Raw genomic sequence first — 16241 nt, forward strand, 5'->3', positions numbered from 1 at the left:
TGTGGTTAAGATACTTTCCGCCTTGTATGTCTTCAAAGCTCATACCCTGCAGCACCTTGTCAGACCCTCACAAGCAACAAAGCCTTCTAACCACTTGTTTATCACTAAAAACTAAATACATCCATTGATAAAATAACTGCACACATGACTGCAGGGCTACACGTAATGCCAGTCATTTGATCGGCATTGCTTATTAAATATCAAACAAAAGTCAGTCTGTTTAAAATAGGACAGAAGAGTGTTAAACAGAGAAGAGACAAGAATGTCCTTCACTGCAACAGGCAGCTGAGTTGGTTGGTTTCAGTTAAAAATCCTTAGGGGAGACAGGAATAGGGGGTTGGGAGGGGATATAATTGTCCATCACATGGTTTTAGTTATCCCTAATCTTCAGACAGTGCACATGATGTCCTGTAAACTCCCCGAGTTCCTAAATTTTAAAGGTCAGGCCAACATCAATCTGCTTCCACTGAATATTTAATAAAATGCCTTTTCATCTTCTATATATCTCGATAAATACCATATTAATTATACTATTTAAATGGGGTCCCTAGCACTCCTTCTTATCTCATGCCTGACTCTCTTCAACAACTATTAAAATTTGTTAAATATTTCATTCATTTTTCCTCCACCATGGTTAGAGCCAGTGCAGATATGAGGAGGCAAATGGTTTCTTTCTGTGCTTTGATTTTCCCAATTTCCCGAAGACATAGTAAGTTTCCATTTTGCTGGGGGCAACAGGGCATTGTCAATGGTTATTCAAGAACATAACATTCCATTGCCTGCAGTATTTGATTAGCAATACTGGGGATTGGGATTTGGAGCAGACACCCAGTCCTCAGGCACCTGTTCTATGGTTCCCCAAAGTAGAATATATCCCTAGTCACTGTCAATGGAGGTGGTGGGTGGCGTTGCAGTTGTATGAGCATTAGATGCCCTTTTAGTATTGCAGCAAAGTGACTAAAATTCTTATGTAAAGCTGCTAAGAGAATAGACTATTCAAAAAGGAATGGCAGCACAATCATGCCAGGGTGTAGCCCATAACCATCATGGTGATGGATAGTGATTGGGAGCAGTTACCATGGCATATTCTACTAGCCCTAGAGCTCAGACCCGCTTCTATCCCACACTGAGTTAACCCAGTAACACCAGTCCTCTAAAAATAACTGGACTCACACCAAAGTGTTTACATTGTCAGCAAGCCCAATAATTGAGGACCGGCTTTAAATATGAGTGAAATCTGCAGAAAACAACAAATTTTCATGAAATTCAGGACTCTTCAAGGTTTAATTAAGACAGTATTGGTGGAACATGAGCATCATCCTAATCTGGAGCCCAGTGTTTGCCTCATTAAACAGTCCCAGGGCAGTAATATCATGGCTTAGAAGCGGAGTAAAGCTCCCTCTACAGGCTCCCATCATGAATTAAATGAGGCCCTAGGATACACACACAGCAAAATAACATCTACTTGATTTACCAGAAAGAGCCTTTAGCCAAATGGTAACCTATAAAAACATAGGGACTGGTTGCTGGTGTAGGTTATATGAGCAGATAGAGGATGATTTTGCTTCTTTGCCTGTGTTATGTGTTGTTAATAGCAGGGATGTGACCCCATTAACCGATCTGATCTGCCTACACCCTGTCACACCCTCTTGTGCTATTCATCCTTCCTGCCAGCTTCTCCACTTCTTAAAAACCACCTTTATTATATCTCTTTTCCAGTTCTGACCTGAAACATTAACTCTGTTTTTCGTTCCACAGGTCCTGCCTGGCCTGCCGAGTATTTCCAACATTTTCTGCTTTCTTTCTACTTGTTCCCACCTTCTCTCTGTCTCCCTTGATCCCTTTAACATGGAGGAATATACCTACCTCCTCCTTGAATATATTTAATGACTTGGCCTCCACTGCCTTCTGTAGTGGAGAATTCCACAGATTCACCACCCTCTGAGTGAAGGAATTTCTCCTCCTCAGTTCAAAAAGGCATCCCCATATCCTGAAGCTGTGACACCTGGATCCAAACTCTCCAACTCTCAGGGACATCCTCCCTGTATCTATTCTGTCCAGTCCTGTTAGAATTTTGATTTCCATGAGATCCCCTCTCATCCTTCTCAACTCCAGTGAATGTATAATTAACCTAATTCTCATACACAAGTCCTGCAATCGCGGGAATCAGTTCAGTAAACCTTTATGCCATTAACATCTTTCTTCTAAAAGGAGACCAAAGCTGCATGCTACACTTCAGATGGGGCCTCACCAAGACCCTGAACAGCTGCAGCAGGATATCCTTGCTCCTGCACGCAAATCCTTTTACAACAAAGGTCAATATACTATTTGCCTTCCTAACTGCTTGGTGCACCTGAAAGCTTGTTTTCAAAAACCTATGTACATGGACACTGGGTCTTGTTGCACCTTTTCCCAATCTATCACGATTCTGATAATAATCTCTTACTGCTTTTAGAAATAAAGTGGATTACCTCATCCATATTGAGGTTAAAATGTATTTGCCATGCACTTATGTACTCACTTCAACCTGTCTAAATTGCATTGGAGCCTTTGATAAAATCATCTCATTTTCTTATAACTCCAATGAGTATAGGCACTATCTTCTAGACCTTTCTTCATAAGACAACCCCAGGAATCAACCTCTGAAATGTTTGCACCCCTCTTTAAATAAGGAGGCCAAAACTGCATGCACTCTTTCAGGTATGGTGTCATCACACAGTTGTACAGTTGTAGTAAGACTTCCATACTTATGCCCTATCCACTTTGTCATAAAAGCCAACATTCCATTTGCCTTTCCTAATTACTTGCTAAGTACAAGGACATCCTTTAGCTTTTTGTACTCTCTCTCCATTTAAAGAATATTCTCCTTTCCACACCATTGAATAATCTCACATTACCCCACATTATGTTCCATCTGCCAAACATTTGCCCATGTGCTTGACTGAAACATATCCCTTTGCAGGTTCTTTGTGTTCTCCTCACAACGTGCTTTTCCACTTATCTTTGTTTAATCAACAAATTTAGCTAAAATATTAAACAATCCCTTAATCTAATTCATGAACATAGATTGTAAATAACTGAAACCACAAGACTGTTTCCTTAAAGCAACCGACTAGTTGTCACTTGCCAACCTGAAGATAAGAACATAAGAAATAGGATTTGGAGTAGGCTATCCATCTCTGAGCTCTGGACAGAGTTTTGGAGAAGACAGCTCCAGGCAGTATCAGAGAGACAGGAGGGCCAGGAATAACCAGGGAAACTGGAGCTTCAGTTGGTACTCGGAGATGGGAGCTCCAGAAGACGCAAGAGGGACTGGAGGTCTAGAAGGTGTCAGGGAGACTGGAGTTCCACAAGGTGTCAGGGAGACTGGAGCCCGAGAAAGTGGTTAGGAGACTGGAGCTTCAGCCAGCCCCAGGAAGAGAACCAGAAGCGTCAGATACTCCAGGTGACAGTGACAGGAAGAATGGAACAGCATTCTGCACCAAGGAGAGTCAGGTGCCTCACAGAGTTCTGCGAGGAGAGACTGTGACCCAAATAGCCCTAGGAGCTCCAGACTGTCCCAGGGAGGCAACAGCTCAAGACAATGCTGGGAAGGGAGACTGGATCTCAAGATGGTCCTAAGGTAACCAAAGCTCCTCACTGTCCAGGAGGAGAGACAGGAGCTCCAGTCAGTGCAGGGAAGATTGGCGCCCCAGCCACGTCCTCGGGACACTCCCAGGTACACAGTAGCTCCTGAAGGTCTCAGTAATCAGCATCAGGTGATCCTAACAGGCTTAGGAACTGGGACAGGTGGTGCAAACTGTCCTTGGAGGAGCTCCAGTCAGTGGTGGCTGGAGAGATAGGAGTACAAGAAGCTGATGGAGACACCAAAACCCAGTTAGGAGAACTTCATCCAGACAATCCCTGGAGGAGAAACCAGTGGCCTTGATGGTCCTAGGGAGAAGAGACAGGTAGTTCAGACAGTCCCAGTGAGAGACAGGCGGTCCAGACAGCAGTGGCAGGAACTCCGTCCGAGATTGGCACCTTGGGTCTGGGTCGTCAGCTTATGGGATCTCCTGTCCAGAGGGTGTGGGTCACTCCCACCATCACCACCACTCCCCCTCCCCAATCATTCCAGTTACAGCCACGCACAACCCTGCCCAGCTCTATCAGATTAGGCACCCCAAATCAGATTCCGTCGCCATAGTTCACGGAAGGTTGCTCAGGGTCACGGGGAGGTGTGTCCCATTCTGGAAAGGCTGACAGACAACCAGCCCGAGACTGTTTCACAATGCCATCCAAGCAGGATTTCCCATGGGAAGGCCAGGGAGATATGAAAACACCCAGCCAGCACCCGCCCTTCTGCTCAGTCCACAGAGCCTGTCGACCTCTGCCCCAGTCCAACCCCCGAGGAATCACCTCACGTTATTTTTTTCCTCATTAACAAAAGGGTGAAGATTTTCTGCCTGTTTACAGTGATGGGCTGGAACAGGTGGGGCCTGTTTCCTCCTGGTGCCATGGCTCTCGGCTGCAGCACTTGACGGTTCCTTGGCCGTGGCTGAGAGAAGCTGCAGATTGCTGGGGGCCGGGAGCCGGGGACTGGGGGCGGGGGGGCTAGGAGCCGGGGGGCCGGGGACTGGGGGCAGGGGGCTAGGAGCTGGGGGTCGGGGGGCTGGGGACTGAGGGCCGGGGGCTAGGGAGCCAGGGACTGGGGACTGAGGGCCGGGGGCTAGGGACGGGAGCGGGGGACTGGGGGCTAGGAGGGCCATGGGCTGGGCCCCAGCTGTCGGCGCTGTCCACAGGCCCGGCCCGGCGCCAGCGGATCTGGCAGCCCGCGCCTTTTCTCAGGCCGCCGTTCCCCTTGAACCCAGGCCGAGGCGCCTCTGCCAAGAAACCGTCGCCATTGGAGAGGAATTTTATTTAATACCACGAAGGGGAAACTGGCGAGGGAGGGTTAAATCACTGTTCGGAAATAAAACACACAACAGGTGCACCGCATGGCGACCTTCAGTGTAGGCCCTTCCCTCACCTGGAGGGTCCCCTCGTCACGCAGCGCACCGACCTTCACAGGTGAGCGCCACGCTGTCACACCGGCTCTTCCACTGCAGGAAGCATCACAGCCCACCGGGAAACGAGCGGCCGCTCACTCCTCACGCCTGACGCTTGGAGACCAGACTCTGCCGGCCCAGCAGGGTCTGCCCCGAACCTGGGGAACCTTCTCCCCTTCTATGGGATCGAATTTGGTCCAAACCTTCACAAATTTGGAGACATTTTCCGCCGATCGTTCAAGCGCCAGGAACAGGTGGACCCAGGCTCCGTGATAAAGTTGAAGTCACTACTGTCAGCTGGTTGGGGGTTTTGTCCGAGACTTAACTCTGGCGGTGTGGTGATCGGCGCCTGTCCCTATTCCGCTTCTGAACAGTTGAGCAGCGGTGAAAACGCATTGATGTGGATTTCAGATTACTTAAGGGGATACAGTAGGTAAAGCGACACTCGTCATGTGCAGGTGAGTTTACTTAGCAGGTGAAGCTATACACAAGTCAAGGGATATTCGTCGTGAGAAAGGATACTCAACACATGAACCTAATAGATGGAAATGTTTTGAACAAAGTCAAGCCTTGCTCGACTTGTGAATTTATACCCACCAAGAGAAACAATATTCAACATGTGAAGGAGAAACTTTTTCACTGTTGAAGGGAATCCCTACAACAGAGGAGACACTCAATGTGAATAGTGAAGGAATAATCAACTAGGGATACTTGCCAGCTAAAGGGATATTCAATACTTGAATAGATAGCCAATTTGTGAAATGATAATCGTAAAGAGGTATTCAACAGATGAATACTCACTAGATGAAAATATACCTCCTCAGTTTGCAAAGTAGGTAATCGAGGTGAAGGGCAACTCACAAGGTGAAGGGCAATTCACCACATGAAGGAATACTCACAATCTCAAAGGGTAGTCAATGCTTGGATATTCAACACATGAAATGATACTAATATGTGAAGTTACACTCACTGGGTAAAGGGATACTCGCAAGGACGCTCATGAATTGAAAGAATACTCACCAGGTAAAATGATTCTCACTATGTGATGATATACCACATCGAAAGGAGTACTCACCACCCAGCTCAGACAAAGGAATACGCACTAGTCAAAGGGATAATCAACACTTTAAGGAGTTCTCACCAGCTGAAAGGTTACTCCACACATGAAGTGATACTCAACACACTGAGGGACACTTGCAAGATGAAGAGCTACCAAAAGCATGAAGAAATAAACAATAGGTGAATGTATACTCAACATTTGAAGGGATACTGACCACAGGAAGGGACACTCAGTATGTGAAATGATGACTCCACATGAAGGGACATTCAACTCGTGAAGGGATACTGAACACATGAAATGAGCTACACTAGCTTAAATATACTGAACACATGAAAGGATATGGAACCCATGAAAGGCACTCACCTCATTAAGGGATAGACAACATGTGAAGGGATATTGAACTAGTGAAGGGATGTCCAACACACAATTCAGTACCAATTCCTGGCACACTGGGCATGTGTACAGAGTCCAGATAATTGTATTCTCAACACTTGAAATTCACCATATGAAGTTATACTGATCTGGTGTTGGGAGCTTACTCACATCACAGCATCCTCAGAACCTGAAGTGATGCTCAACATTTGAATGGATATTGAACATATGAAGGGATACCTTGTGAAGCGTACTCACCAAGTGAGTACGCTTGGGAAGCGTACTCACCAAGTGACTGGATATTCAACAGGTGAAGGTATCATCACCAGGTAAAGAAAAGGGATGCTCAACACTTAAGGGAATAGAAAGAAGGTGAAAGATACTTCAAGAAGGGATACTTGTAATGAAGGGATATTCAACATATGAAAGTGTACTAAACAGGTGAAGGGATACTCAACTTGTGAAGGGAAAATCACCAGTGAATGAATGGACACCAAACAAAGGGATACTGGATATGTACTGGGAAAATGAACACATGCTGGGACACTTGGCACTTGAAAGGATACTCAAAACATGAAGGATATTCTTCACAAGAAATGACACAACATTCAAAGTCAGTTGAAAGGATATGAAGGGGTATTCACCAGGTAAAGGGACACTCACCATGTCAAGGGATACTCTATAGATGAAAGAATGGTTGTTTAACACATGAAAGGATATTCACCAGGTGAAGAGATACTCAACGCATGATTTGCTCAACATACAAAGTGATACTCAACACATGAAGTGACAACACGTAACTGATATTCATCGGGTAAAGGAATACTCAACCTCTATGGTATACAGGAGACATAAAAGACTGCAGATGCTGGAATCTGGAGCAAAAAACAAACTGCTTGAGGAACCCAAGACCAATCCTGATATAGGGCCTCAAAGCAAAATGTCGACTATCCATCTGCCTGCGCAGATGCTGCCTGACCCACTGAGTTCCTCCAGTAGTTTGTTTTTTGCTCTAAGATATACTCTCCTGGTGAAGGGAATACTCAATGTGTGATGGGATAATCAACAGAAAGCAGTATATTCAACACCAGAAGAGACACACACCAGGGGAAGGGATACTCACGTACCCAACACATGAAGAAATATACACAGCATAAGAAAGGATATTCAACTTGTGAAGGGATAGCTGGCATGTAAAATGACTCTCACCAGGTGAAGTAATGCTCACCTTGTGGACGGATACTCAGCAGATGAAGGGATACTCACCAGGTGGAAAGATAATTAGCATGTGATGGAAACCTCACCACCTGAAGGAATACCTCAAAGGTGATGGAATACTCACAGATGAAACAAAACTCAGTACATGAAGAGATGCTCAGATGTGAATAGTTACTCACTAGGCAAAGGAATACTTAGCAGGTTTAGAGATGATCAGTGCATGAAGAGATATGCAGCACCTCATGGTCATTGCTGCTGAACTTGTGCAGTGAAACCTCCAAAACACTTTGGGAAAGGGTGGAAGAGAACTATCTGAGAAGTGGGAGGAATGCATGAGACCAAACAGGCAGCACCAGGTGTCACAGGGGAGAGGGGCAGAAGGGTAAGCTGGCATCCTTATCCCAGTGGGTATAGGACACCATCCTTCCCTGGATTTTCTCCACCGGGACCAATATTGTCACTCAGAGAATTTCCGTATTTTTCCTCTGTACCTGAGATGTTCTGCAGCACACCACTGAATTCCCAGGTGTCTGTGCCAGGGTTGGTTTGTGAGGAATCTATTGCCAGCATCTGCTAACTAGCCATCACTGAAGCTGAGGAAATGCTGAGGTAAAGAGAACTCAGTAAATACTTGAAGAGGAAAGGATGCATTGCAGGCCCCAAAAAACACGGTTCTGCCCAGCCTCAGTAGATCCCCATGTCATTCTGTTCCGATTACTGAGGAGTCTCGCAGTCTCTCTTAGGGAGATTGGCAATTTTGTGGAGGTTCTTTCTTCCCATAGCCAGGTGTCTAAAACTGTGAGAAGCTCATTTCATTCCTTTCCAACCAGCAGAGAGCATGCAATGGGTTGGGCTACAGGTCCAGCAAGTGATTGGGCCAACAACTGGCCCACTGGACTACCCTCCTGCAGTGAACTGCAGAGTGAGATCTTGCCTTTCATGATCAATTCTCCAAATTACATCAAGTATTTTGGCTGCATCCAACCTTAGCTGAGAGTTCTCTGGACTTTCTATGTCAGAATAGCCAGTCGAGGCTGGAAGACGAATGGGTGCTGGTGACTCTGGGCACCAAGTGTGTATTGGTGACAGGCAACGAAGATGGGAAGCAGGCAGAAGTCATGAGTGGGGATGTGGGTGCAAGAACCCATGGTGCGTGCAACAACCATCGGGTGGAACCATCGATCTATAGAGGAAGCTGTATGTCACAAACCAGCAAAGTGAAATTCTATGTGGAGATAACCAAACCTATGAATGACTCCAGGGCTGCAACAGTGGTTGCAGGTAAGGAGGGACACCACAGTATCAACTGTTTGCAATTATATACCAAATTTAACATCATCAGATCTCCAAATCTCTTTGCATAACTCAGACAAAATTTGGCATTGGACACTTTTAGATATTTGATCAGGTGATTGGTTGAATGTCTTAAAAGGGAGACAGAGACAAAGAGGCTTAAGGAGAAAATTCATGATCTCAGACCTCGGCAGCTTGGCATGTCCACCTATGGTGAAATGATTAAACTCAGTAGAACAGACCGAATGGGAGGAGTCCAGTGATTTCAGAGGGTTGTTGACCTGGAGCTCAGGAGTGGGGAGGCCTTGCAAAGATATGAAACCAATGGTAAGGATTTAAAAATGAAGCTGCTCCAGCTGCTCCTTTAAGCTTTAGCGTACATCGGACAAAGTCATTAACCTGTTTATTTTGACCTGGTTAATGACAGTGTTAAATTAACACACACAGCAAACTGACATAAATGGATTGACCTGTCAGTGAGCTATTGAGAGGAACCTAGCAACAGCTGCTGGACCATTACTCATTATGCAGGTGGAAGTGACATCTGTCAACTGACTGTGAAGCTGCCAGATTGTCACAAAACCTGACTGGCTCACTAGTGTCCTTTAGGGAAGGAAACCTGCCATCCACAACCAATCTGGGCCCATACATGTTTTCAGTTCCAGGTCTACATGGTGGATAACTGCCCTTTGTGGTAACTTCAGTTGTGTAACCTTGGCTACAATGCAGCCTTCACAGGGTACTTAGGTCTGGACATTAAGCGGTTGTCTTGATCATCCCGAGAATGAATAAAATGACACAGGGAAATACATTGGGTCTATGGCAGGACAGACCATTTGGCCCAACTAATTTTTGCTACACACGTCTCCTCCTGCCCACTTACAGCTCACCCAATCAGCACTTCCTTCCACTTTCTTTCTCCCTCATGTTTGTCTGGCTTTTCCTTGAGGTAGTTAATTTTAAAAGATGTTACTCATCAATGATTGAATTGTGAATGACTTAATTCTTCCATCTCCCCAGAAAGAAATGGCTTATCAAAAAAAAATGTCCCTATTTTAATTCTCATGGGCTGTGAGATAATTTTCCTGACAGTATACTATGAGTTGACAGCAGTGCAATGATTTCTGCAAGAGTGCCGGGGAGGGCCTGGTTTTAATTATTAAGCTATTTGTAATAGTTATCAGGCAGACATCACTGTCAGATCTGTTTGTGTATCATGCAAACCCCTTCACCTTGAGTGAGATTGATGGATGGGACCAAGACCCACTTACCACCATCTTTGATTTTACACCACTAATCACATTCAGCTGAGCTCTGGAGCTGCCAAGTTTAGGTGGGAGATGAAAACCATCTACAGATGATTCCAGATTTTACATTTGGCTTTCATTCATCTGTTTGAACAGACATGGAAATTTTATATTAAACCAGTGCTTTAACTAATAGTTATAAAATACCCATAACCTATGAACTCAGATCTCCAGGAATCCAGATCTCTCTGTGGTAAACTATTTCTATCTTGGGTCACTAGGAGACCTTCTTAAAATCCTACCTGTTATTCCTATTATGTTGCATTTATTTCATTCAATGATGCAATAAATCATATTTGTGGAGGCTAGAGTTGTATGATGGAGAATCAGGATACTCACCCCACCCTGGATAGTGGCAGGACCCCCATAAATAGCTTCAGTCTCTGGCTTGTTCTCTATTCATTCCGGGAATGTCTGTGAAAGACAAGAATTTATTCCTTCCCTCAGTTGATCTGGGGAGGTGGTAGGCCACCTACTTGCACTATGTGTGATTCCTCTTACTCTTTAACTGACTGACCTACATGGCTGATTCAGAAAGCAGTAAAGAGTCAATCATGTTGGTTTGGGACTGGAATCACATAAAGACCCAGACCAGGCAAGAATGGTGGGTTTCCTCCAATTAGATTTAAACTACAGACTGGCATTGTCACTTTTGCTGATACCAGCTTTTCATTAATTGTTTGTTTAAAACCTGAGTACAAATTCACAAACTGTGGAAATCTGGTTTACTACATTATTTGTCTAAGCCTCTGGGCCACTATCCAGTAACATGGCTACATGCCCCAGGACCTATTGATCAGGGAAGAGGGAGAAAGAATCAGCCAAGGTTCCCGATGCCAATATGTGCCTAGTAACCTGGTGAACATTCATTGATGGCTGGGCTTGGTTGTGATGACCACTGTGCTGGATAAGCCATCTGACACTTATGTTTAATATCAGATGTGAAGGGTGCAACATAGATGAGAGATTAGTGTGACCATAGTCCCAATGAGAAATTAGGCCCCTTAGAACAGGGGGAAGGAAATGGAGGAAGACTTAGTACAAACATACCAGAAGACCATGATCCTCTCCTGTAATCAATTTGTCAACTCTCCCTTGCGATTGGCAGATGGACAGAACATGTTGCCGGGCAGGCTTGGTCCTCACTGGTTCCCTCCTTCTCCCATGAAACCACCCCTTCTCTGGGCACTGTCCTGTGCAGGCTGCCTAGTTCCAATCCACAACCCACCTAATCTTACCACTTTCATGATGCTTCACCAGGTCCAGCAAGGAAAAAGAAGAGGAAGAGGTCATTGATGGATTAATTATTGAATTCTTTCTTGTTTGTTAGTCATTGTTATGTAGCCTGCACAACACAGCAGGATCCAATTTTACTTTACAAACCCCACCCCCAACCCTCCCAGAATGACCCTGCACTCCCCAGACGCAGAATTCAATGGTTCCGAAGGTCTCACCTCTCCCACTCCATTCAAAGTGTTGATCACTGTCTTGGAGTGAAATGGAATACCTGCAGCATCATATTCTGCCTCACGTTTTGGTGTTAGTCCCAGGTGACCTTACACCAGATTAAACTTTGATTTACCTCAGCACATTCAACTAATGATCTCCTCCTCAGGGTGAAGAGGCTGAGGCCCTCACATCCAATTCCTGGCACAATGGACTTGTGTACGGAGACCATTTGAGGTATTTGAGACAGATTAAAGGTTGAGCAATTCTGATAGATTCCCAGCAGTCTGGGCCTGCTGTTTATATTCTGACATGTAAACAAGGGCCATTTAGTGTCCTGGCCATACATTTCCCACCATTCTGTCAATATGGTTAACTATCCTCTGATGTAGCCTCAAGGAGAAGCCACCACCAGCATTTCAGGGTAAATAGGGATGAGTAATAAATCCTCACCCAGCTCAGATCATGAGTATTGTTTCTATATTATAAAGGATTCCAAAATTAATGCCCTATGTTCTGAGATAACCCCTGGGGCTACAGTTTGGATTGATTGGTCAGCCTCAGGTGGTCCCTGTTGAGGGGTTTGTCAATAGTGGGCAGTATGAGGAAGAAATAACAAGGATTTCAGAGTCAGTTTTATGGTGGGATGAGACTGATGAAGGGAATTTCCTGTTTCTGTTATTTCAATGGAAGTATTGTTTTATTTCTGTAAGTAGTTGCTTGCGTCGAGTGATGTTGAGTTACCTAGTTAACATTCAATAAATCTGGCTCTTGGTGTGTAACTTCACTCTTAGACTGACAGAGAAAACCTGATATGTCCCCCACCACCGCCTCCCCCCCCGACATAAGGATGGAAGGCAGCCCATGATTTAGCCCGGAGCCAGGAAACAGTGATGAAGATGCTTTATTCTGGGACATCAGCTCGTTAGTTCATAGGAAAGGCAGACTCTAGTTCAGGGTACACAAGAGGTCCACATTAAGAAGTTTAGCAACTCAGGAAACAAGCTAATATTGAGTATAAAAATAGAAAAATGTAGGACACATTCTCTGGGTACTTCAGTATTATAGGGTAACTCTCTGGGCTTAGTAACACTGTGTTGGATGTGTACAAAGTATCTCTCTTTGCAAACCTTTGCTCTGTGTCTAATCCATATCTGTTCTGGTAGCTTGGGATAGCAATGGATACATTGTCCCATTCATCATACTTAAAGAGTATGTTTCAATAAAAAAAAATTATTTTCTGTGTTTACTTTTACTAATGTGCGGACTCTCACTGGGGTTCAGGTCATCTCCTCTCCGAAAGGTTTGAGATACCCCTCTCTCTTGAAGTAGATGACACTGGGGTACACTTCCAACGCAGTGGGTACATAGCACGGACAAGTAGCCACTCTTGTTGCTTTACCCTGGGAATCAAATATCCAAAGGCAATGTAGCTGGGAGAGGCTAACGCCAGCTGGGGTGTTTACATTTCTCACCAGGTGTCCTGTTATTGATTTATTCATTTTGCAGAATGACAGAATTTTATTTTCCTGTCAATAACAGTCTATGGAGTGGGGCACCAATTACCCATCTTTTTGCCAGTTCTGAGAATGCGGAGGATTTGGAAGAACAACACTCATTTGTCCAGCTGTGTTAACTAACCCAGTGTGGACAGGACAGTGACTCTGAACCATACTGGCCTGGCTGATTTTGCCTCTCATCTCTATCCAACTGGCCAGTGGGACAGAGGTGGTTTTGCTTTAACAGTAACCAGATTGCCTGGCGTTGGTTTAATGGAGAAGCTGCAGATTGCTGCCTTGATCTTTTTGCGAGGTCTTAAAAGAAAAGATTTGCTTCATTCTTTCAGAGAGGCTGTTAAAAGGATGGTACATTAATCCGGAGACTCAACTTCAAAGTGCTGCAAATATAAGAACTAGTACAGACCTCATTAAAATCCTGAACAGAATTAAGTTTTTGTGCATGTGATCCTGGAAATATAATTTAACAAAGAATTAATCAGACAGCAGGTCCATGTTTAGAATATGATTTGCAAGTTGGCAAGTCCAGGTGATGATGTCATCGCCTAGCCGATAGTCCTTGTGGGATTTTTGGAATTTCCATGGCCCACAACTCATAGCAGGACAGGTTTTAGACTTTCTCACACTTCACATTGTTCCCCAGAGACCCAGAAAGCTTGTACGTTAAGTTTTATATTCCGAAACAGAAGGTCACAGTCTCTAAAATTCCTTTTTTATATTCTGCCACTCCTCCACTGATTGTTGAATCATGTTTGGTTAGAGAGTTCTTGCCTTCCTTGTTTATGGACTGTCAAACCCTTAACCTATTTCTAGGCTAAAAACACACACTAAGAGATATTGTGATATAAATTGCCTTGTGTCATCCTTTCCCACCTTGTCTCAGGACTAAAATGGCAGTACAGTGTGTTAGTAACAGCAGCATCGCCTGTGCCCAATCTCTGCAGACTTAAACAGGCTTTAGATCCCATCTCCTCCCTCCTGCAATACTTTAAAGAAGGACTTATTGCCTGTTGACAGACCCCTGTATAAAATTAATTATCAATAAGTGAGGCTGATGCATGGCCTTTCATAGGCTACTGTTAAGTAAAAGTTAGAGCCTGTTTCATTTCCTTTAATGAAGCACCTGTGAAGCTGAGAACAACAGGAACATTGTCTGCCATGCACCCCCGACATCTCCCAGAATCCACAAGGCAGCAAATCCCTCCTCTGACCAGTCTAAATGGCACAGACATGATTGCCTGAATGGCCTCCTTCTGTGTTGTAAATTTTCTATGTTTCCACATTCCTACAGCAGAACAGTAATGAAATCTTGGCCAGTCCTGCAGTGTCATTCAATAACAGCTTAACTCTGGAAAAAAGACCACTGAGAGTGAAGCAGCAAATCTTTAAATGTGCCTAATCATTTCCAAATCTCCCATTCTGTGACATTGACCCACTTCAAGAATCAGCAACTTTCAGTAGCATTTCCTGGTCATCTTTACCAAGCCTCCCGCAGGCTCAAAAAATAATCTGACTGGGAGCTGATCAGTTATGTAGATGGCCATTGCTGCACTGTGTCCTAACATATCAATTATGAACTCTTGTAATATGAATGCTGTGACTCTGTGATTATGACAGGCAATCTTGAATTTATAAATGAATTGAATTTTATCACTATTTCTTCATTTCCAGCCTGATCTCTCAGAATAAAGAGGCCTTTTGGGAAATTGGAGTCAATTCATTTCTGCCCCAATCTTTTCAAATTCTACTTCTCACTCCAATTTTTTAAAATTTGCATATGTTCATATGTTGTAATAAATTTTAAATATTTTGTAACCTTTTGAGTGGCCTTGGACAAGTAGGTGCAATGCCCAGTGAGACACTCAATCATTTGAACAGGATCCCCACCGAATCGAACTGGTTATCAGCAATAAATCCAATAAATCTGAAAAGGAGAAATATCCTCATGCAGTGAGTGGTATGAATGTGGAGATCACTGTCACACAGAACAATTAAGGCACACAGCCCGGATGGATTTGGCACAAAATACAAGGGAGAAAGGTGTAGAAGTACATGTTGATCAATGAAATGAAGAGAAGTGAGAGGAAGCTTGTGTTGTATGTAAACACTAACAAGAACCTATTGGGACATTTAGCTTGTTTCATTGCTATAAATTCTTCACAGGACATTGAATTATGGGCTGGAGCAGGAATCCACTTCCCAAAATTTTGTGCAGATAAGCACCGTCTTTGCCTGTGACTTGAGCTTTAAGTCACCTGTTCTAATGTCTTTTTATGTTGATCAATGTCAAATTTTGTTTTTATATTCCTGGAAAGAGCCTTGGATTCTTTTACCATATGTAAATGCAAGTTGGTTTATAGTCCTTATAAATCAAGTTATTGTTGATTTAGATTTTTCATGTTTTTAAACGAATTCATTTCTTTAAGTTGTGGTTCATAGGTATAGGCATACCTTTGAATCAGAAGGCTGTGGTTTCAGGATCCACTCCAAAGACTTGAGCCCCCAGTGCAGCTGAAACTCCCAAGGCAACACTGAGGGAGAGCTACCCTACCAGAGGTGCAGGTCCTTCCACTTCAGGATAATGAAAGAGATCCCATTTGCAGAAGACCAGATGAATTCTTTGTAGTACCCCAGTCAACATCAGTCCCTCAATATAACCATAGCAGGTTATCTGGCTAACATCCCAGTTTGTGGGATCGCTTCTTGTAGAAATGAGCGGCCATGTTTCCCTACAGCAGTGACTTGGTTGTAAGTGGTTTGCGATATACCAAGGTTGTGGAAGATGTGATTTATTTTACTCCTTTGTTCCAGGACATGAGCACCAAATTAGGTCTCAATCCTGTGCACTACGTATTGATGTGCTGACAGGATGTTGATTAATTTAAATTTCTGATGATGATGAAGAACAAGAAGTTCCTTGAATGTAATTGTCAACATTTTTCCTTTGACTACAACCATTCCTGCTTTTGGAATGTTGCATCCTGTCTTCATCTCAACAGCC

The sequence above is a fragment of the Pristis pectinata genome, chromosome 26 (genome assembly GCF_009764475.1).
Source record: "Pristis pectinata isolate sPriPec2 chromosome 26, sPriPec2.1.pri, whole genome shotgun sequence".
Taxonomy (NCBI): Eukaryota; Metazoa; Chordata; class Chondrichthyes; order Rhinopristiformes; family Pristidae; genus Pristis; species Pristis pectinata.